This window comes from Giraffa tippelskirchi, chromosome 4 (genome assembly GCF_054371585.1).
Source record: "Giraffa tippelskirchi isolate mGirTip1 chromosome 4, T2T-mGirTip1v1.2.pri, whole genome shotgun sequence".
Lineage (NCBI taxonomy): Eukaryota > Metazoa > Chordata > Mammalia > Artiodactyla > Giraffidae > Giraffa > Giraffa tippelskirchi.
Window position 1 is genome coordinate 129,879,033 of NC_137278.1, and position 23,471 is coordinate 129,902,503.

General features: G+C 37.4%; 2 protein-coding genes and 1 long non-coding RNA gene across 5 annotated transcripts in view; 1 reads left to right on the top strand and 2 right to left on the bottom strand.

Annotated features, from left to right (window-relative positions):
- Nucleotides 1-23,471, bottom strand: part of SCN8A (sodium voltage-gated channel alpha subunit 8) — a 196,648-nt gene that overhangs the window by 165,599 nt on the left and 7,578 nt on the right. The window lies entirely within an intron of this gene.
- Nucleotides 1-23,471, bottom strand: part of SLC4A8 (solute carrier family 4 member 8) — a 200,260-nt gene that overhangs the window by 40,750 nt on the left and 136,039 nt on the right. The window lies entirely within an intron of this gene.
- Nucleotides 1,704-11,422, top strand: LOC145546208 (uncharacterized). Its single transcript, XR_014082660.1, has 2 exons — nt 1,704-3,324; nt 10,462-11,422. It is a non-coding gene; the product is annotated as an uncharacterized LOC145546208 (long non-coding RNA).

Genomic DNA, 23,471 nt, shown 5'->3' on the forward strand with positions numbered 1-23,471 from the left:
AGAATCTTTTGGAACTGGAAAGTCTGGGTTAGTAACAGGAAGAAAAGGGAGCTCAGTGAAGCTGTATGTGAACTCCAGGAATCACCCCCAGGCTGCACATGAAAGTATCTGAACCTAAACAACACACTGAAGATTTTGACAATTGATCTATGAGGTACACCACTGCCCAAGTCGGAGACTAGCCACTGGCCGGTATGTACATGAACAGATACAAATAACACAGCAAATAGCCCTTTGAAAACTAAACTGATACTGAACTCCAGCCCAAAGGCAGATACCTAACTAAGTATCTAGTTGCAGCCTGAACCTAACTAGACTGACTGCCTGATCACATAAACAAACAAATCTACAGGATTTGCACAAGATCCAAAGTCTCATACAATATTCACAATGTCAGAATATAAATCCAAACTGATATACAGATGACTCGTTAACATGCTTCCCTTGTGGCTCAGATGGTGAAAATCTGCCTGCAATGCAGGAGATCCAGGTTCGACCCCTGGGTTAGGAAGACCCCTGGAGAAGGGAATGGCAACCCACTCCAGTATTCTTGCCTGGACAAGTCCATGCCAGGGTAGCCTGGCAGGCTACAGTCCATGGAGTCACAAACGGTTGGACATGACCAAGCGACATTCACTTCTTCACTTAAACAACATGGGTTTGAACTGCGTGGATCCACTTATACTCAAATTGTTTTCAATAATACTACACAATCTCCAGCTGGCTAAACCCACAGATATGGAACTGCTGATATGGAGGGCCAATGACAAAGTTAAATGTGGATTTTTGACTGCATGGGGGTTGGTGTCCATAACCTCCACACTGTTCAAGGGTCAACCTGTACAAAAAGACTTGAAAATTTCAACATCTCACAAGGGAAAAGATAATCAACAGATACCAACTTCAAGATGTTAGAATTATATAACCTCAGATGACAGCAACCTTATGGCAGAAAGTGAAAAGTAACTGAAGAGCCTCTTGATGAAAGTGAAAGAAGAGAGTGGCTTAAAACTCAACATTCAGAAAACTAAGGTCATGGCTTATGGTCCCATCACTTCATGACAAATAGATGGGGAAACAATGGAAACAGTGAGAGACTTTATTTTGGGGAGGCTCCAAAATCACTGCAGATGGTGACTGCAGCCACAAAATTAAAAGACACTTGCTCCTTAGAAGAAAAGCTATGACAAATCTAGACAGCATATGAAAAAGCAGAGACATTATGTTGCCAACAAAGGTCAGTCTAGTCAAAGCTATGGTTTTTCCAGCAGTCATGTATGGATGTGAGAGTTGGACTATAAGGAAAGCTGAGTGCCAAAGAATTGACGTTTTTGAACTGTGGTGTTGGAGAAGACTCTTGAGAGTCCCTTGGACTGCAAGGAGATCCAACCAGTACAACCTAAAGGAAATTAGTCCTAAATATTCATTGGAAGGACTGATGCTGAAGCTGAAACTCTAATCCTTTGGCCACCTGATGCAAAGAACTGACTCATTTGAAAAGACCCTGATGCTGGGAAAGTTGAAAGCTGGGGGAGAAGGGGACGACAGAAGATGAGATGGTTGGATGGCAACACCGACTCAATGGACATGAGTTTGAGTAAACTCTGAGAGTTGGTGATGGACAGGGAGGCCTGGCATGCTGCAATCTATGAAGTCACAAAGAGTCAGACATGACTGAGTGACTGAACTGAACTGAACCGAACTGGACTGCAGGGAGATCAAACCACTCAATCTTAACAGAAATCAGTCCTGAATATTCATTGGAAGAACTCATATTAAAGCTGAAGCTCCAATATTTTGGCCACCTGATGTGAAGAACTGACTCACTAGAAAAGGCCCTGATGTTGGGAAAGATTGAAGGCAGGAGGAGAAGGGGACAACAGAGGATGAGATGGTTGGATGGCATCACTGACTCAATGGACATGAATTGAGTAAACTCCGGGAGTTGGTGATGGTCAGGGAGGCCTGGCATGCTGCAGTCCATGGAGTCACAAAGAGTCAGACATGACTGAGCGACTGAACTGAACTGAACCGAACTGGATTGCAAGGAGATCAAACCAGTCAATCCTAAAGGAAATCAGTCCTGAATATTCATTGGAAGAACTGATATTAAAGCTGAAGCTCCAATACTTTGGCCACCTGATGTGAAGAACTGACTCACTAGAAAAGGCCCTGATGTTGGGAAAGACTGAAGGCAGGAGGAGAAGGGGACAACAGAGGATGAGATGGTTGGGTGGCATCTCCGGCTCAATAGGCATGAGTTTGAACAAGATCCAGGAGTTGGTGATGGATAGGGAACCCTGGTGTGCTGTAGTCCATGGGATCTCAGAGCCGGACATGACTGAGCAACTGAACTGACCTAAAAGCATGTATTATAATCATGCTCAAAGAAATACAGACAAATGATCTTGAAGTAAAAGGAAAAGTAGACAGTCTTGACAAAGAATAGATGAAGAAGAAGAAGAAGAACCAAATAAAAAAATCTAAACTAGAAAACATAATGACAGAAATTTAAAAATTCACTAGATGGGATCTACAGTGTAACTGAAATGACAGGTCAGTGAATTTGAAAATGAATCAACAGAATTATCCAAGCTGAACAACTGAGAAAAAAAGACTGGAATACAAAAATGAACAGAGCCTTGAGGACCCACTGGACAATATCAAAAGGCCTAACATTTGTATCATCAAAGGCCGATCAGTAAAGGAGAAAGAGTGTGGTACAGAAATAATATTTGAGGGAATTCCCTGGTGGTCCAGTGGTTAGGACTTGGCACTTTCACAGGTCAGCCCAGGTTCAATCCGTGGTCGGGGAACTAAGATCCCAAAAGATGCATGGTGCAGTCAAAAAGAAAAATATTTGAAGAAATAATAGCTCAATACTTCCCAACTTTAGTAAAAGACATAAACTTATAGATTCAAGAAACTCAGTGAATACCAATCAGGATAATCTCAAAGAAATTTCCTGCCCAGTAAAATCTAAAGCAAAGGGAAAAAAAAAATCTTGGAAGCAGTCAGAGAAAAATAATGCATTACATATAGGGGAAAAATAATTCAAATGACTGTGAATGTCTTATCAGAAACCACAGAGAAAAGATGACAGTGGAAAAACAATTTCAAGTGCTGGAAAACAATGGCCAAACCCAGAATTCTACATATCCAGTGAAATAGCTTTCAAAAATGATGAAATAAATTCTCAAAGAAAACCAAGAGGAGTCATCACTAACAGACTTGCCAAAGATGCTAAAGAAAATTCTTCGGATGGAAGGAAATGATACAACAGGGAAACAGAATTTCAGGAAAGAAGGAAGAACACTAGAAATGGTAAATATCTGAGTAAATGAAACAGTCTATTTTACTTCTAAGTTCCTTAAAACATGAAAGATGATTGAAAGCAAAAATTATAACAATGTCTGATGGGGTTTTCAATGAATATAGATCTTACGCATATGACCAAAAGATAAAAAGGAAGAGGGCAAACTAATCTTTATGGTACTAAAGTTTCTATATTCTACTTGAAGTGATAAATATTAATTTTAAGTAGAATACTTGAATATGTGTACTGTAATTCCTAGTAAACACTAAAGTAACTATACAAACGAAAAAGCAGTAAAAATTCAATGTGTGTGTGTGTGTCAGCCGCTCAGTTATGTCTGATTCTTTGTGATCCCATGAACTGTAGCCCACCAAGCTCCTCTATCCATAGAATTCTCCAGGCAAGAATACTGGAGTGGGCTGCCATTCTCTTCTCCAGGGGATCTTCCCAACTCAGGAATCAAACCCAGGTATCCCACATTGCAGGCAGATTCTTTACAATCTGAGCCACCAGGGAAACTCCAAAAACTCAATAGGGAAATCTAAATAGAATACTAAAATAATTCAAATAATTGAAAAGAAGGATGGAAAGGGAAACAAAGAAACACAAAATAGAACAGAAAAATACAATAAAATGGCAGACCTAAATCTAAAACATCAATAATTAGATTAAATGTAAATGGTCTAAACACATCAATTAAAAGAGAAATTATCAGGATGGATTTACAAAAAAGACACACTGTATGTAGTCTACCAGAAACCTGCTAAACACAATGATATACATAGGTTAAAAAAATGAAAGGGTACTAAATGCTATTATGGCTGCCTGGACTGAATTATAGAAAAGAAAAAAAAAACAACACATTAGTAAACAAACTGGTAAAATCTATGAAATTCTGTAGCTTACTTAATAGAGTAATATACCAATGTTAATTTCTTATTTTTGATGAATGTACTATGGTTTTATGTAATATGTTAACATTCAGTTCAGTCACTCAGTCGTGTCTGACTCTTTGTGACCCCATGAATTGCAGCACGCCAGGCCTCCCTGTCCATCACCAACTCCCGGAGTTTACCCAAACCCATGTCCATCGAGTCAGTGATGCCATCCAACCATCTCATCCTCTGTCGTCCCCTTCTCCTCCTGCCCCCAATCTTACCCAGCATTAGGGTCTTTTCCCATGAGTCAACTCTTCACATGAGGTGGCCAAAGTATTGGAGTTTCAGCTTCAACATCAGTCCTTCCAATGAACACCCATGACTGATCTCCTTTAGGATGGACTGGTTGGATCTCCTTGCAGTCCAAGGGACTCTCAAGAGTCTTCTCCAACACCACAGTTCAAAAGCATCAATTCTGCAGCACTCAGCTTTCTTCACCGTCCAACTCTCACATCCATACATGACCACTGGAAAAACCATAGCCTTGACTAGACGGACTTTTGTTGGCAAAGTAATGTCTCTGCTTTTAAACATGCTATATAGGTTGGCCATAACCTTCCTTCCAAGGAGTAAGCGTCTTTTAATTTCATGGCTGCAGTCACCATCAGCAGTGATTCTGGAGCCCAAAAAAATAAAGTCTGACACTGTTTCCACTGTTTCCCCATCTATTTCCCATGAAGTGATGGGACCAGATGCCATGATCTTAGTTTTCTGAATGTTGAGCTTTAAGCCAACTTTTTCACTCTCCTCTTTCACTTTCATCAAGAGGCTCTTTAGTTCTTCTTCACTTTCTGCCATAAGGGTGGTATCATCTGCATATCTGAGGTTCTTGATATTTCTCCCGGCAATCTTGATTCCAGCTTGTGTTTCTTCCAGCCCAGCATTTCTCATGATGTACTCTGCATATAAGTTAAATAAGCAGGGTGACAATATATAGCCTTGACGGACTCCTTTTCCTATTTGGAACCAGTCTGTTGTTCCATGTCCTGTTCTAACTGTTGCTTCCTGACCTGCATACAGGTCTCTCAAGAGACAGGTCAGATGGTCTGGTATTCCCATCTCTTTCAAAATTTTCCACAGTTTATTGTGATCCACACAGTCAAAGGCTTTGGCATAGTCCATAAAGCAGAAATAGATGTTTTTCTGGAACTCTTGCTTTTTCGATGATCCAGCAGATATTGGCAATTTGATCTCTGGTTCCTCTGCCTTTTCTATGTTCCTCTGCCTTTAATATGTTAACATTAGGGAAAGCTAAGTAAAGGGCATATAGGAACTCTATGTACTATTTTTGCAACTCATTTATAAATGTGAAATTATTATAAAAAGTGTAAGTATAAGGAGGAGGTAAGAATATACTATGAAAATGAGAGTTATCAGAACTATATTAACTATATGTTAATAGGCTATATTAATATCAGATAAAGCAGACATCAAAACAAGGAAAATTATCACGGATAAAAAGGATAGTAAATAACGATAAAAGGGTCAATTCACTAAAATAAAAAACAATCTTAAATGTGTATGCATCTAAGAAAAGAGCTTCAAAATATATGAAGCAACAACTGACAGAACTAAGAGAAGAAACATACAAATCTACAATTATAGAGATTTCAGTCATCCTTTCTCAGTTCTCAATAGAACAAATAAACAGAAAACTATCAAGCACATCAAAACATGTACATGTTAAATATGTATAATTCCTATTTTTCAATAATACCTCAATAAGTCTCAAAAAATAAAGAAGAGGTAGGATATAATGTTGCAATTGAATAATAAATAAATCACATTTTAATTTTTTTAAGAAGGAGAAGGAAAAAAATCAAGGCTATAGGGGAGTGAGGGGAGGAAAGAAAGAAGTAAAAGAGATTAAGAAGTACAAACTTTCAGTTGCTATATAAATGAGTCATGGGTATGACATGTATGATGTGGGGAATATAGTCAATAACTATGTAATATCTTTTTATGGTGACATATTGTAACTAGACTTACCATGATGATCATTTTGAAATGTACAGAAGTATATCACTATGTTGTGTAATAGGAACATAGTGTGGTAGGTCAATTATTCTTCAAAAACAAACCAACACAGAAAAAAAGATCCAGTTTGTGGTTATCAGAGGCAGGAGGTGGAAGGAGGGGGAACTGGATGAAGGCAGTCAAAAGGAAGAAACTTCCAGTTATAAAAGAAATAAGTATTTGAGATAGAATGTACAACATGATAAATATAATGAACACTGCTATATATTATATATGAAAGCTGTTAAGAAAGTAAATCCTAAGAGTTCTCATTACAACAAAAACAATTTTTTCTATTTCTTTAATTTTATACCTACATAAGATGATAGATGCTCACTAAACTTTTTACAATAATCATTTCATGATGTATATAAGTCAAATTACTACACTATACACCCTAAACTTAGGCAGTATTCCACATCAATTATATCTGAGTAAAACTGGGAGGAAAAAAAATCAGGGATACCAAGGAACTGAACAACCAATTGCCTATAATGAACATTTATAGAACATTCCATCTAACAGCAGAATATTCGTTCTACTCAAGTGCACATAGGACCTTCACCAAGATAGACCGTATCTTGGGTTATAAAACAAACCTCAACAAATTTAAACATGTTGAAATCATACAAAGTATGTTCTCTGACCATAATGGAATTAAACTAGAAATCAATAAGACTTTGGAAAATCTCCCAATACTCCAAACACTCAAAACAACACACTTTTAAAGAATTCATTGGTCAAGAAGAAGTTTCAACATATTAAAATTTGTAAAAATGCAACCACAGCAGTGCTTATAGGGAAATTTATAGTATTAAAAGCTTGTATTTAAAAAAAGGAAAGGTTTCAAATCAATGATCTAAAGAAACATAGTTCTTCACCTTAAAAAAAGAGTAAATTAATTCAAAGTAAGCAGAAGGGAAAAAATAAAAAGAGTAGAAATCAATTATATTGAAAACAGAAAAAAAGTAGAGGAAAAATCATTAAAATCAGAAACAGGTTCTTTGAAAAGATGAATAAAATTGATAAACTTCTAGCCAAACAAAAAGAAAAGAGTGCATGCACAAATTATCTACATTAAGAATGAAAGAATATTAATATAGACCCAGACACTAAAAGGATACTAAGAAAATACCATGAGTAAATCTATGTACATAAGGTTGACAACTTAGATGAATGGGCCAACTCCTTAAAAGCCACAAAGTATCAGAACTCACCCAAAAAGTAATAGACAACTTGTATTGTTCTGTATCTATTAAAGAAGTTTAATTTGTAGTTAAAAACTCCCACACAAAGAAAACCCTAGGCACAGTTCATTGAAGAATTCTACCAAATATTTTAAAAAGGAATTCTACATTTTCTCTTCCCCAAAATGAACACTTTTAAACTTATTTTATAAGACCAGCATTATGACAAGAAAAAAATAACTATAGACTAATATCTTCATGAACACAGATACAAAACTCCTCAACAAATATTAGCAAATCATATCCAACAATACAGAAGAACACATCACAACCAATTGGTGTTTATCGCAAGAATGTAAGGGTAGGTCATAATTTGAAAATCAATCAGTATAATTCATTATATTAACAGATTAAATAATTTGAAAAAATCACATAATTGTATCAACTAATACAAAAAAGCATCTGACAAAATTCAACATCCATTCCTGAAAAAACTGTCAACAAATTGGGAACAGAAGGGAATTTATTCAACCTGAGAAAGAGTATCTACAAAAACTAACAGCTACCATCATACTTAATGGTAAGAAGCTAAATGCTTTTTCCCTAAGATCAGGAAGAAAGCAAGAATATCCACTTTCACCACTTTCATGCGGTATCTTACTAGAAGGCTATACTAACGGTGGAGGAGGTAAAGAAATAAAAAGGACAAAGACTAGAAAGATATAAAACTCATTTTTTAGAGACGATATAACTATCCATATAGAAAATCCAGGGACTTCCCTGGCGGTCCTGTGGTTAAGACTCCATGCTTCCTTCTACTACAGGGGGCACAGGTTTAACCCTGGTTGGGGAATTTGAAATCCCACATACCATACATCACGGTAAAAAAAACAAAACAAAACAAAAAGCCCAAAAACTATAACAAAGCTCCTAGAATTAAAGAGTTGAATAAGGCTGTAAGACACAACTTCAACACGAAAAAATCCATCCTATTTCTATATCCTGGGAATGAATTAGAAACTGAAACTTAATTTTAAAAATCTACCATAGCTTAAAAGTAGGTATAAATCTAACAATATATGACAACCTATATGCTGAAAACTATAAAATGATTGTTGTTGTTCTGTCACTAAGTCACATCCAATCATCAGTTCTTCAGCATTCAGCCTTCTTTACGGTCCAACTCTTATATCTGTACACGACTACTGGAAAAACCATATAAAATGATAAAAGAAATAAAATACTACCTAAACAAATGATGAAGACATTTATCATATTCATTGACTGGAAGACACAATTCTCAATTCTCAAACTCATCTCCAGATTTAATGCAGTCCCAAGAAAAACAGGGCTTCACAGGAGGCTCGGTGGTAAAGAATCCACCTGCCAATGCAGGAGACAAAAGAGACATACATTTGATCCCTGGGCCAGGAAGATCCCCTGGAATAGGAAATGGCATCCCACTCAAGCAGTCTTGCCTGGAAAATTCCATGGACAGAGGAACCTGGTGGGTTACAGTCCATGGAGCTGCAGAGAGTCAGACATGACTGAGAGACAAAGCACACACACAAGCAAAATGCTAGCTGGAGTTTTTGCAGACATAGACAAGCTATGGAATTCAATGGAAAGACAAAAGAACTATAATGCTGCTCAGTTGCTAAATCATATCTGACTCTTTGCAACCCCATGGACTACAGCACACCAGGCTACCGTGTCCTTCACTGTCTCCCAGGGTTTGCTCAAATTCATGTCCATTGAGTCAGTAATGCTATCTCATCCTCTGCTGCCCTATTCTTTTGCCTTCAATCTTTCCCAGCATCGGAGTCTTTTCCAATCAGTTGGCTCTTTGCATCAGGAGGCCAAAGTACTGGAGCTTCAGCTTCAGCAGCAGTCCTTCCAATGAATATTCAGGGTTGATTTCCTCTAGGATGGACTGGTTTGATCTCATTGCGGTCCAAGGGACTCTCAAGAGTCTTCTCCTCACCACAGTTCAAAAGCATCAATTCTTTGGCACTCAGCCTTCTTTATGGTCAAACTCTCACATCTGTCTGTACATGACTACTGGAAAAACCATAACTTTAACTATACGGACCTTTGTCGGCTAGGTGATGTCTTTGCTTTTTAATACACTGTCTAGGTTTGTTATAGCTTTCCTTCCAAGGAGTATGCATCTTTTAATTTCATGGCTGCAGCCACCATCTGCAGTGATTTTGGAGCCCAAGAAAATAAAATCTGTCACTGCTTCCATTTTTTCCCCTTCTAATTGCCATGAAGTGATGGGACCGGATGCCATGACCTTAGATTTTTTTAATACTGAGTTTTAAGCAGTTTTTTCAATACTGAGTTTTAGCAGTTTTTTCTTTTTTTTATTTTTTTAATAAATTTATTTTTTTAGTTGGGGGCTAATTACTTTACAATATTGTAGTGGTTTTTGCCATACATTGACATGAATCAGCCATGGGTTTACATGTGTTCCCCATCCTGAACCCCCCTCCCACCTCCCTATCCCATCCCTCTGGGTCATCCCATTGCCCCAGCCCTGAGCATTTGTCTCATGCATCGAACCTGGAATGGTGTTCTGTTTCACATATGATAATATACATGTTTCAATGCTATTCTCTCAGAATGTCCCATCCTCACCTTCTCCCTCAGAGTCCATAATACTGTTCTATGCATCTGTGTCTCTTACTCTGTCTCGCATATAGGGTTATCGTTACCATCTTTCAAATTCCATGTATGTGCATTAGTACACTGTATTGGTGTTTTTCTTTCTGGCTTACTTCACTCTGTATAATGGGCTCCAGTTTCATCCATCTCAATAGAACTGATTCAAATGTATTCTTTTTAATGGCTGAGTAATATTCCATTGTGTATATGTACCAGAGCTTCCTTATCCATTCGTCTGCTGATGGACATCTAGGTTGCTTTCATGTCCTGGCTATTATAAACAGTGCTGCGATGAACATCGGGGTACACATGTCTCTTTCAATTCTGGTTTCCTCAGTGTGTATGCCCAGCAGTGGAAATATAAAAAACCTTGAAGAGCCAAAGTAATCTTGAGAAAGAAGAATGGAACTGGAGGAATCAACCTGCCTGACTTCAGGCTCTACTACAAAGCCACAGTCATCAAGACAGTATGGTACTGGCATAAAGATAGAAATATAGATCAGTGGAACAAAATAGAAAGCCCAGAGATAAATCCACGCACCTATGGACACCTTATCTTCGACAAAGGAGGCAAGAATATACAATGGAGAAAAGACAATCTCTTTAACAAGTGGTGCTGGGAAAACTGGTCAACCACTTGTAAAAGAATGAAACTAGAACACTTTCTAACACCATATACAAAAATAAACTCAAAATGGATTAAAGATCTAAACGTAAGACCAGAAACTATAAAACTCTTAGAGGAAAACATAGGCAAAACATTCTCCAACATAAATAACAGCAGGATCCTCCATGACCCACCTCCCAGAATATTGGAAATAAAAGCAAAAATAAACAAATGGGACCTAATTAAAATTAAAAGCTTTCCCACAACAAAGGAAACTATAAGCAAGGTGAAACGACAGCCTTCAGAATGGGAGAAAATAAATAGCAAACGAAGCAACAGACAAACAATTAATCTCAAAAATATACAAGCAACTCCTGCAGCTGAATTCCAGAAAAATAAACGACCCAATCAAAAAATGGGCCAAAGAACTAAACAGACATTTCTCCAAAGAAGACATACAGATGGCTAGCAGTTTTTTCATTACTGAGTTTTAAGCAGTTTTTTCACTCTCCTCTTTCACTTTCATCAAGAGGCTCTTTAGTTCCTCTTCACTTTGTCATTAGAGTGGTATTATCTGCATATCTGAAGTTGATATTTCTCCCTGCAATCTTGATTCCAGCTTGTGATTCATTCAGGCCAGCATTTCACATGATGTACCCTACATAGAAGTTAAATAAACAGGGTGACAATATACAGCCTTGTTGTACTCCTTTCCCAACTGGGAACCAATCAGTTGTTCCATGTAAGGTTCTAACTGTTGCTTCCAGACCCCCATAAAGGTCTCTCAGGAGACACATAAGGTGGTCTGGTATCTCTTTAAGAATTTTCCAGTTTGTTGTGATCCACACAAAGGATTTCACGTAGTTAATGAAGGAGAAGAAGATGTTTTTCTGAAATTCCCTTCTTTCTCTATGATCCAATGAATGTTGGCAATTTGATCTCTGGTTCCTTTGCCTTTTCTAAACCCAGCTTCTACATATGGAAGTTTTCAGTTCATGTACTGATGAAGCCTAACTTGAAGGATTTTGAGTATAACCTTACTGACATATGAACATGGTAAATGAGCACAATTGTATGGTAGTTTGAACATTCACTGGCACTGCCCTTCTTTGGGACTGGAATGAAAACTGATCTTTTCCAGTCCTGTGGTCACAGCTGGGTTTTCCAAATTTGCTGGTCACACTGGGTGCCACACTTTAACAGCATCATTTTTTAGGATTTGAAATAGCTCAGCTGGAATTCCATCGCCTCCACTAGTTTTATTTGTAGTAATCTTCCTAAGGCCCATTTGACTTCACACTCCAAGATGTCTGGTTCTAGGTGAGTGACCACACCATCATGGTTATACTGGTCATTAAGACCTTTTCTGTGTAGTTCTTCTGTGTATTCTTGCCACCTCTTCTTAATTTCTTCTGCCTCTGTTAGGTCCATACCATTTCTGTCCTTTATCATGCCCATCCTTGAATGAAATGTTCCCTTGATATCGCTAATTTTCTTGAAGAGATCTCTAGTCTTTCCCATTCTATTGTTTTCCTCTACTTCTCTGCAATGTTCATTGAAGAAGGCCTTCTTATCTTTCCTTGCTATTCTCTGGAACTCTGCATTCAGTTGGGTATATCTTGCCTTTTCTCCATTGCTTTTCATTTCTCTTCTTTCTCAGCTATTTGTAAAGCCTACTCAGACTATCACTTTGCCTTCTTGTATTTATTTTTCTTGGGAATAATTTTGGTCACCACCTCCTATGTTACGAACTTCCATCCATAGTTCTTCAGGCACTCTGTCTATCAGATCTAATCCCTTGAATCTAATCATCACCTCCACTGTGATAATCATACAGAATTTGATTTAGGTCATACCTGAATGGCCTAGTGGTTTTCACTACTTTATTCAATTTAAGTCTGAATTTTGCAATAAGGAGCTGATGATCTGAGCCACAGTCAGCTCCAGATCTTGTTTTTGCTGACTGTATAGTTTCTCCATCTTTGGTCACAAACAATAGAATCAATCTAATTTCTGTATTGACCGTTTGGTGATGTCCATGTGTAGAGTCATCTCTTGTGTTGTTGGAAAAGGGTATTTGTTAGGACCAATGTGTTAGCCTTTGCCCTGCTTCATTCTGTACTCCAAGGCCAAACTTGCTTGTTACTCCAGGTGTCTCTTGACTTCCTCCTTTTGCATTCCAATTCCCTATGATGAAAAGGACATCTTCTTTTAGTGTTAGTTCTAGAAGGTCTTATAGGTCTTCATAGAACTGTTCAACTTCAGCTTCTTCAGCATCAGTGGTAGGGGCATAACTTGAACTGTGATGTTGAATGGTTTGCCTTGGAAATGAACCAAGATCATTCTGTCTTTTTTGAGACTGTACAAGTACTGCATTTTGGACTTTTCAGTTGACTATGAGGGCTACTCCATTTCTTCCAAGGGATTCCTGCCCACAGTAGTAGATATAATGGTCATCTGAATTAAATTCGCCCATTCTGGTCCATTTTATTTCACTGATTCCTAAGATGTCAATGTTCACTTTTGCCATCTCCTACTGGACCACATCCAATTTACCTTGATTCATGAACCTAACATTCCAGATTCCTATGCAATACTGTTTTTTACAGCGTCAGACTTTATTTTCACCACCAGACACATTCACAACTGAGTTTCATTTCTGCTTTGGCCTAACCACTTCATTCTTTCTGAAGCTACTAGTAATTATCCTCTGCTCTTCACCAGAAGCATACTGGACACCTTGTAACCCGGAGGGCTCATCTTGTGGTGTCATATCTTTTTATCTTTTCATACTGTTTATGGGGTTCTTGTGGCAAGAATATGAGAGTGGTTTACCACTACTTCCTCCAGTGTTTTTTGCAGACATAGACAAGCTGACTATGAAATTCAATAGAGAAGCAAAAGAACTATTAATAGCCAAACAATTTTGAAGAAAGAAAAATAAAGTTGGAAGACTCACAATACATAATTTTAAGCCTTATTGTAAAGTTACATATCCATAATCAGATCAGTGTGGTACTGGTGACAGGACAGATATATATGACAATGAAACAGAATAATCTAGAAAAAGGCCAAAACAAATATTGCCAATTGAGTTTTGATAAGAGTGCAAAGTCAATTCAAGGGGAAAAGGATAGTCTTTGTAATAGTAATAGTGCTAGAACAATCACACATCTATCTGCAAAATAAATATATGGGCCGGGGCAATGGGATGACCCAGAGGGATGGGATGGGGAGGGAGGTGGGTGGGGGGTCCAGGAAGGGGAACACATGTAAACCCATGGCTGATTCATGTCAATGTATGGCAAAAACTATTACAATATTGTAAAGTAATTAGCCCCCAACTAAAATAAATAAATTTATTTAAAAAAATAAAAAATAAAAAAATAAAGTGAGGGGCATAAAAAAAAAAATGAACTTTCACCTAAATTTCATATCCAATGTAAAAATTAACTCGAATTATACATCTAAGTGTAAAATGCAAAACCATAAAACTCTTAGAGGAAAGCAAAGAACATATTTGCAAGCTTGGATTATATAAAGAATTCTTACTTACATCAAAAACATGACCCATCAAAGAAAGAAACTGACAAATTAAACTTACTATAAAGGACACTGTAAAGAGAAGAAAAAGAAAAGCTACACACTAAGGCAAAACATGTTCAAGTAATTTACTTGATGATTGATATCCAGGATACATGTTTTTTTAAAAAGGCTCTCAAAACTCACAGTAATAAAACAAATAACTCAGTTTAAACCATGGGCAAAAGATTTGAATAAAAGATTTGGATAAGACACTTAACCAAAGACATATGGATGACAATATATATGTGAAAAATGCTCAAGATCATTAGCTCTTAGGGAAAAGCAAATTGAAACCATAATGAGATACCACTACATGCCTGTTAAAATTGCCAAAATAAAAAATCTGAATGCTCAATATCACTAATCATTAAGAGAATGTGAAATCAAAACTACAGTGAGAACAGACAGCTAGTATGAAGCTGCTGTATAGCACAGGGAACACAGCTTGGTGCTCTGTGAGGACCTAGAGGTGTGGGAGGGGATGGGAGGGCGGGAGGTACAAGAGGAAGGGGATATATGTATACTTATAGCTGACTCACACTGTTGCACAGCAGAAACTAACGCAGGATTGCAAAGCAATTGTCTTCCAATGAAATATTAAATTAAAAAAAACTATAGTTAACAATCACCTCACTGCTGTCAGACAGCTATTACCAAAAGAAAATACAAGATAACAAGTGTTAGAAAGGATGCAGAGAAACTGGAGCCGCTGGCACATTGTTGGTGGGAATGCAAAATGGTGCAGCTGCTATGGAAGACAGTATGGAAATTCTTCACAAAATGAAAACTAGACCTACCATACAATCCAGCAATCTCACTTCTGGGTAGTTACCCTAAAGAATTAAAATCAGGATCTTGAAGAAATGTTAGCTATACCATGTTCACTGCAGCACCATTCAATAGTAATAAAGATAGGGATACAACCTAAATGTCCATCTAGAGATGAACATACAAAGAAAATGTGGTATACACATACACAGGAACACTATTCAGCTTTTTTTAAAAAGAAAAATTCTGACATATGCTATAACATGGTGAACCTTGAGGACATCATACTAAGTGTAATAAGCCAGTCATGGAAAGAGAAATACCACATAATTACACTTATACAAGATATACAAAATCGGCACATTCATAGAATCCAAGTAGAATGATGTTTGCCAGGGCTGGGGGAAGAGGGAAATAGGAAGTTACTTATCACTGAACAGAAAGTTTCAATTAAGCAAGATGAATAAGCTCTAGAAATCCACTGTAAAACATTGGACCTATAGTCAATAACAATGTACACTTAAAATTTTGTTAAGAGGAAAGACCTCTGTGGTGTTCTTACCACAATAAAACTAAAAAACAAACAAAAATTCTGACAATACCAAGTGCAAATGAAGATATTAACGACAACTCTCATACACTATTGATGGAAAAGCAAAATGGTATAATCACTCAGAAAAAAATGGTTCAGTAGTTTCTTATAAAGGTAAACATATACTTACTTTATTACTCAGCAATTCACCCTTACAGATATCTTTGAATACTGTACATTCAGATTCATACCAAAACCTATACATTTATAGCAGCAGTATTAATAATCACTTGAAACTGGACATATCTTAAATATCCTTCAACAAATGAATGGATAAACAAACTGATATATAACCATACAATGGGATACTACTGTGCAAAAAAAAAGAACAAACTATTGATAAAGATAACGACATAGATAAATCTCCAAGGTACCATGCTGAGTGAAAGAAGGTAATTTCAAAAGATTCTATTCTATAGCATGATTCTATTTAAATGACATTATAAAAAACCAAAACCACAGGAACAGAGAGCCATTTGGGAGTTGGCAGAGATCACACATGAGAGAGTTTGACTACAAATGGGCAGCAGAGGGCTTTTCGAGGTGATGGAACTGTTTTGTATCCTGACTGTAGTCCTGGTTACATATATTTATACATGTATTAAAACTCATAGAACTCTAGTCCAAAATTTTTTTCAGCTGTCCTCTTGTAAATTTTTTAAACAACAATAAAAAATAACCAAAGCTGTTAAAAATGTTAAAAAGGGAAAAATACATATTTGCCAAACATAAGCTAGAACTTCAAAACCTTTTCAAATATTAGTAATATTGAACTTATTCTTGTGAAGGAAATAGTCCTCTGTTTGGTTATAGTACCCTAATAGGAATAAATTTCCAAATAGGAAAAAGGACCCCGTGTGTCCCAGGGGCACTGTGTCTTGGCCCAAGGCTACAACTAGACTGCAGGAGTTATGATGCCTCAGTTTCTACCAAAAGAACATCTAATACTCTCTTGCTTAAAATACAGACTAGCATCCATACTTCGAACTCTACAGACTAGATTTTTATAACATCCGCAAAAGTCAGCATTCAGTTCTCACAAGGAAGAGTTCTCAACTAGGTTCTGTGATTAAACCATGGAAGGAAAAAACAACTGGTAAACCCTTAACAACTCGACATCTATAAACAGAAGCAGTGTCTATAAGGAGCTAATGGTTCTGGAAACCTGGCTAGAAAAGTGGCATTGCTTCCTGGGAGGATTTTTTTCTCCTTCAGATTTTGCAGTAGATTGCACTGAGTGATAAATGCATTGCTCTTTAAAAAAACCTTTCTCTGAGCACTAGCCTGGGCCTTTAAAGGCAGGGCTGCAGAGCAGAGCCCAAGCAGGACACAGGAGTCACACACCCCTGGGTGATGATGGCTTACCTCAGCCCTGGGAACCTAGGCAGCCTGCTGAGGAGAGGGAAGTGGAAAATGCCCACCTCCTACAAGCTGCAAAGGACAATACAGACCAGAGACTTCCTAATGGTCAGGAAGGAGTGTGTGGCTAGGAACATAGCACGTTAGCCCCAAGGGTCCAGCTGCATATTAGCTTACCAAAATGAAAGATGGAAAACATTCGGATCTAATTAACAACAAGTCTTTGATACCCACTCATGACACAAACGGACTTATTTTCTTTGACCCATAAAGCTTTGGAGCAATTTCTAATGCAAAGAATCTACATTTAGATCCCAAAATGAAAGAACTTTTACCCCTTTGGCACTTATGGCTTAAGTTTTCCTGTATGAGTCAGAGAAAGAAAAAAAAAAAAGCCTTGTGGGGTGAGTGAAATACAGGCTCGTTCTATTTTGTTTCCCCACTCCACTTAATCACTCAATTCATCACTCAATCTGTGCCTTTCACCACTCCCTTTTCTAGAGACAAGGAAGAAGAAATATTACAAATGAAAGGAAAGTGAAAAAATAAAAGCCTAAAAACCTACCAAAAAAAGATGTCCTTTTCATCATAGGAGATTGGAATGCAAAAGTAGGAAGTCAAGACATACCTGGAATAACAGGCAAGTTTGGCCTTGGGAGTACAAAACTGAAGCAGGGCAAAGGCTAACAGAGTTTTGCCAAGAGAACGCACTGGTCACAGTACACACCCTCTTCCAACAACACAAGAGACGACTCTACACATGGACATCACCAGATGGTCAAAACCAAAATCAGATTGGTTATATTCTTTGCAACCAAAGATGGAGAAGCTCTATACAGTCAGCAAAACAAGACCTGGAGCTGACTGTGGCTCAGGTCATGAACTCCTTATTGCCAAATTCAGACTTAAATTGAAGAAAGTAGGGAAAACCACTAGGCCATTCAGGTAGGACCTAAATCAAATCCTTTACAATTATACACTGGAAGCGACAAATAGATTCAAGGGATTAGATCTGATAGAGTGCCTGAAGAATTATGAACAGAGGTTCATAACATTGTATAGGAGGCGGTGATCAAGACCATCCCCAAGAAAAAGAAATGCAAAAAGGCAAAACAGTTGTCTGAGGAGGCCTTACAAATGGCTGAGAAAAGAAGAGAAGCAAAAGGCAAAGGAGAAAAGGGAAGATATACCTGTCTGAAGGCAATTCCAAAGAATAGCATGGAGAGATAAAAAAGCTTTCCTAAGTGAACAATGCAAAGAAATAGAGGAAAATAATAGAATGGGAAAGACTAGAGATCTCTTCAAGAAAATTAGAGATACCAAGGGAACATTTCATGCAAAAATGGGCACAATAAGGACAGAAATGGTATGGACCTAACAGAAGCAGAAGATATTAAGAAGAGGTGGCAACAATACACCGAAAAACTATACAAAAATATCTTAATGACCAGGATAACCAAGATGGTATGATCACTCACCTAGAGCCAGACATCCTGGAATGCAAAGTCAAGTAGATCTTAGGAAGCATCACTACGAACAAAGCTAATGGAGGTGATGGAACTACAGCTGAGCTACTTCAAATCCTAAAAGATTATGCCGTTAAAGTACTGCACTCAATATGCCAGCAAATTTGGAAAATTCAGCAGTGGCCACAGGACTGAAAAAGGTCAGTTTTCATTCCAATCTGAAAGAAAGGCAATGCCAAAGAATGTTCAAACTACTGCACAAGTGTACTCATCTCGCAAGCTAGCAAAGTAATGCTCAAAATTCTCCAAGCTAGGCCTCAATAGTATATGAGTTGAGAACTTCCAGATGTTCAAGCTGGATTTAGAAAAGGCAAAGGAATCAGAGATCAAATAGCCAACATTCACTGGATCATAGAGAAAGCAAGAGAATTCCAGAAAAACATCTACTTCTGATTCATTGACTATACAAAAGCCTGTGACTGTGTGGATCACAATAAACTGTGGAAAATTCTTCAAGAGCTGGGAATACCAGACTACCTTACCTGCCTCCTGAGAAACCTGTATGCAAGTCAAGAAGCAACAGTTAGAACCGGACATGGAACAACGGACTGGTTCCAAATTGAGAAAAGAGTACATCAAGGCTGTATATTGTTACCCTACTTATTTAACTTCTATGCAGAGTACATCATTTGAAATGCTGGGCTGAATGAAGCACTAGCTAGAATCAAGATTGCAGGGAGAAATATCAACAACCTCAGATATGTAGATGACACCACCCTTATGGCAGAAAGCAAAGAGGAACTAAACAGCCTCTTGATGAAGATGAAAGGGGAGAGTGAAAAGGCTGGTTTACAACTCAACATTCAAAAAACAAAGATCATGGCATCCGATCCCATGACTTCATGGCAAATAGATGGGGAAACAATGGAAACAGTGGCAGACTTTATTTTCTTGGGCTCCAAAATCACTGCAGATGGTGACTGCAGTCATGAAATTAAAAGATACTTGCTCCTTGGAAGAAGAGCTATGACAAACCCAGACAGCATATTAAAAAGCAGAGACATTACTTTGCCAACAAAGGTCCATATAGTCAAAGCTATGGTTTTTCCATTAGTCATGTATGGATATGAGTTGGACCATAAAGAAACCTGAGCACCAAAGAATTGATGCTCTTGAACTGTGGTGCTGGAGAAGACTCTTGAGATTCCCTTGGACTGCAAGGAGATCAAACCAGTTAATCCTGAACAAAATCAAACCTGAATCTTCATTGGAAGAATTGATACTGAAGCTGAAGCTCCGATACTTTTGAGTGATGCAAAGGGCCGACTCATTAGAAAAGACTCTGATGCTGGGAAAGATTGAAGGCAGGAGGAAAGGGGATGACAGAGGATGAGATGGTTGGATGGCATCACTGACTCGATGGACATGAGTTTGAGTAAGGTCCAGGAGATGGGGAAGGACAGGGAAGCCTGGCATGTAGCAGTTCATGGGGTCACAAAGAGTCAGACACAACTGAGCGACTGAACAACAACAACAACAACAACAACAACAACAACATAAACCTACTAAAATATTACTTGTACTAGAACATATAGATTAATAAAACAGATTGCCATCATTCAGCTAAGTGGTCTTTATGGACTTTCCTCAACCCAAACTATTTTAAGAATGGCTTCCCAAGAGGTTGCTGTTTAACTGTTCTTAAACACTATTACTTTGAGCATTCAAACTAGGAAACAGGTACAAACTTACAATATGATTGCACAGAGAACCTCCTGATGGGATTATTGTAAAGATGTTTTATATCCCTAAACGACATCGTGCTCAGCACCACTGCGCTGCATGGGAAGTCCTTTACGTCCCTAAATAGAGTGCTAAATTTACTAACATCTTGTACATGAACTCTGCTTGGTCCACTGGTTCCACACAAACCATGGAGATGTCTTGCCAACAGTCTGCGTGCAAATTGCAGCAAACGTTAATTGAATTTGCAAGAACTCAGTAACTTCGGAGGGGAGAAGGAAAATTAAATGAAAAAATTCAACAAATTGCTTTTCTCTAGATGCAGTCTGTTATTTTGCATGTGTGTGTTCTGATGTTCTGATCATCCTTTTTCTTATTTAAAGATCTTTACCTCCTGCAAAATGCTAGAACCCCACATCCTTGAGCTCACCCTTCACTCTGAACTATCACTGTATACTGAAGTGACACATCAGGGCCCACTCACCACTGTTCTGTACCCCAGCTACACCAAGGAAGTTTATGCAAGTCAAGTCTGACATTTGTATCGACAGTCCAAGATCAATACCAGAAATGACAAGCAACATTACTGGCTCATAAAGCCTAACATTTTCCCTCTGCTTTCACCTATTAAAATCCTCTCAGTTGCTACCTTTAATTCAGCCTGTAATTTCACTCACTTACTACTATGGCTTCCAAAAAGCACAGAGAATATAAGCAAATGATCAAAGAGAGAAAGTCACTGAGTTTCAGTAAGGACAAAACAGTCCTATGAAAAGGCGCATAATTCTTGTTTCTTTATACACTAAACCAAAGGTTAGTCGAGAGTATCAAGGAAAAAGTTGAGAATATCAAGTGAGCTAAGTGTCTATATGCGGACAGAATGAAAGACCACAAAATAAGCAAAGGATAGAAACCCACAAAGATTAAGTAATCTTTATCAGTGAGAGAACACACAGAATAAAAAAGTTGGAAGACTTGGGTTTTCCTTAAAGAAAGCCTGAGAAGCTCAGGGGAAAAACCCTCTGCAGAGAAAAGATTAAAAATGAGAAATCAGTAGCCTGCTAACCAAGATGCTCTGGACTAGACTGCCAACGTATATTACAGAACTTATTTTCTCAGATTTTCTAAAGAGAAGATTCTCTGTCTCTCAACTTTAAAAGAGCAAAATAATCTTTTAACTCCTCCTCCTTCCTTCCCCTCAAGGAAAGTTATTCACCAAGTTTTATTGGGCCATCTTAGAAACTACTTCTTACATTAAAAAATGTTGCTTAAACACACACATCCATGTGACACACATATAAAAATTATATTAATGTTCTTTCCTTTCCATCTTCATCACTACTATCCAAGTCCAAGCCTTTGTCACCACACAACTAGGCCAAATCAAACAGCCAATTAACTGGAAGTCCATTCCTTGTTCTATTTCATCCTACTGTACATTCACTGCTGCCCAATCCTCCTAAAATATTATCAACTTTGATGATGTGTCATTCTGCATGCCTTAAAAAACAACAACAACAACAACCTTCTATGTTCTCCATTGTCTCCAAGGATAACTGCAACGTCAACAAATTCATAATGTTTAGCTAACTCTCCCCCATCTTTGCAGGCTTATCTGCCACTGGGGTATCCTACCCTAGTCCTACTGATTTGTTCTTGGTGAAATTTCTATTCTAATTTGAATATAATTCTAATTGTACTCTAATTATATTCAAATCCCTAAATTTATAACACAGAATGGAAGAGATACCTTCAATGGTGCCTCCTGAGAAAATGTTTTCATATTAAATGACTTAATATCCCTTAAAAAAAAAAAAGAAGAAATTAAAAAAAAATACATTTAAGAATGTCACTAAATTTTTTTGCTAAGGGGGAATTAATTGATCTAAAATGACCCAGACTGAGAATTCAAATCCTCAAACTATTTTAACAGTCTTTCTCAAAAGACAATGGATATAATTGTGTGGGGGGCAGGAAAGAGAAAGTATTTATAAGCATATCATGTAGAAAGGATACAAAGAAGCTGGTAACAGTAGTTATCTTTATAGAATGTACACTGAGTGAAGGTGACAGTATAAGAAGACTTAACTTTGAAGCTTCTGATTTTTTTAACCCTTTGCCTCTGTTAACTATTCAAACAAATAAATGTTAAAGATAAATTTTATGTATAGAATGGAGAGATACCTGCAACAGTGCCTTTTGATAAAATGTTTTTATATTAAATGACTTAAAATCCTTTTTTAAAAAAAGTTAATTAAAAACACATTTAAGAATATTATCATTTTTTGTTTGTTTGTTTTATTACAAAGCAAGAAAATATTCTCCATCTTTTCCAAAGCAGAGATCAGGAAAAGTAAGCAATCTGCAACAAAGTTCTAGCAGAGGAAGGGGTAAAATAACATTTAAAACACAAAACATCCTCCTAAAAGTCTGTGCTAGATCCAGAAGTTCAGAATCACTCTAGCTCAGGGAATAGAACAGACCTGTATCCAAAGGAGTCTGCAGAGGAGAGAGAACTCTCCCCAAGTTCACATCCAAATTCCCTTGTCCATTTTCACTGCAGTCATTCTTTTTCTTAATTGAAGGATAATTGCTTTACAGAATTTTGTTGCCTTCTGTCAAACACCAACATGAATCAGCCATAGGTACACACATACTGCAATCATTCTTTTCACTATCTCTCACTCTCCACGTTGATAATTTCTCACATTCCCAATGGTTTCTTCCTTGTCACAGTATAAATCTATTTTAAATGCTTTATTTTCTTCAAGGTATCATTCCTAGAAACAAGACATTTCTCCTTTTAATTTTCACCAAAATCTCTGGCTATCCAATTGGGAATTCTGTAGCAAATGAGATTTCTGGGTATTCTGACCTCCAAGAAAGCACTACCAGTCTCTTTTGAAACCTGCTCAATCCTTCTCTGCAATTTAATAATAATGCATCAATTTACTTTCATTTAAAAGCATTTTTATTCAGCTGCTTGCTAAAACAAAAAGATACTAGTGAATGTGAAGCAAAAGCCTGCTGCATTTATCCTTAATTGAAGAAAAATTCCTTGTGAAACTAACCATGTAATAAATTAAGACCTACTTATTTACAGGGCTGTCACTCAGTAAAATGAAGGAAAAATGCTATTTCATACTGGCTTCTGGTGAGCATTAAGCTTTTGGAGGCTCAGCTTTCAACTGTCTGTACTTTAAAATAAGGAGAGAGTAAGAATAGAT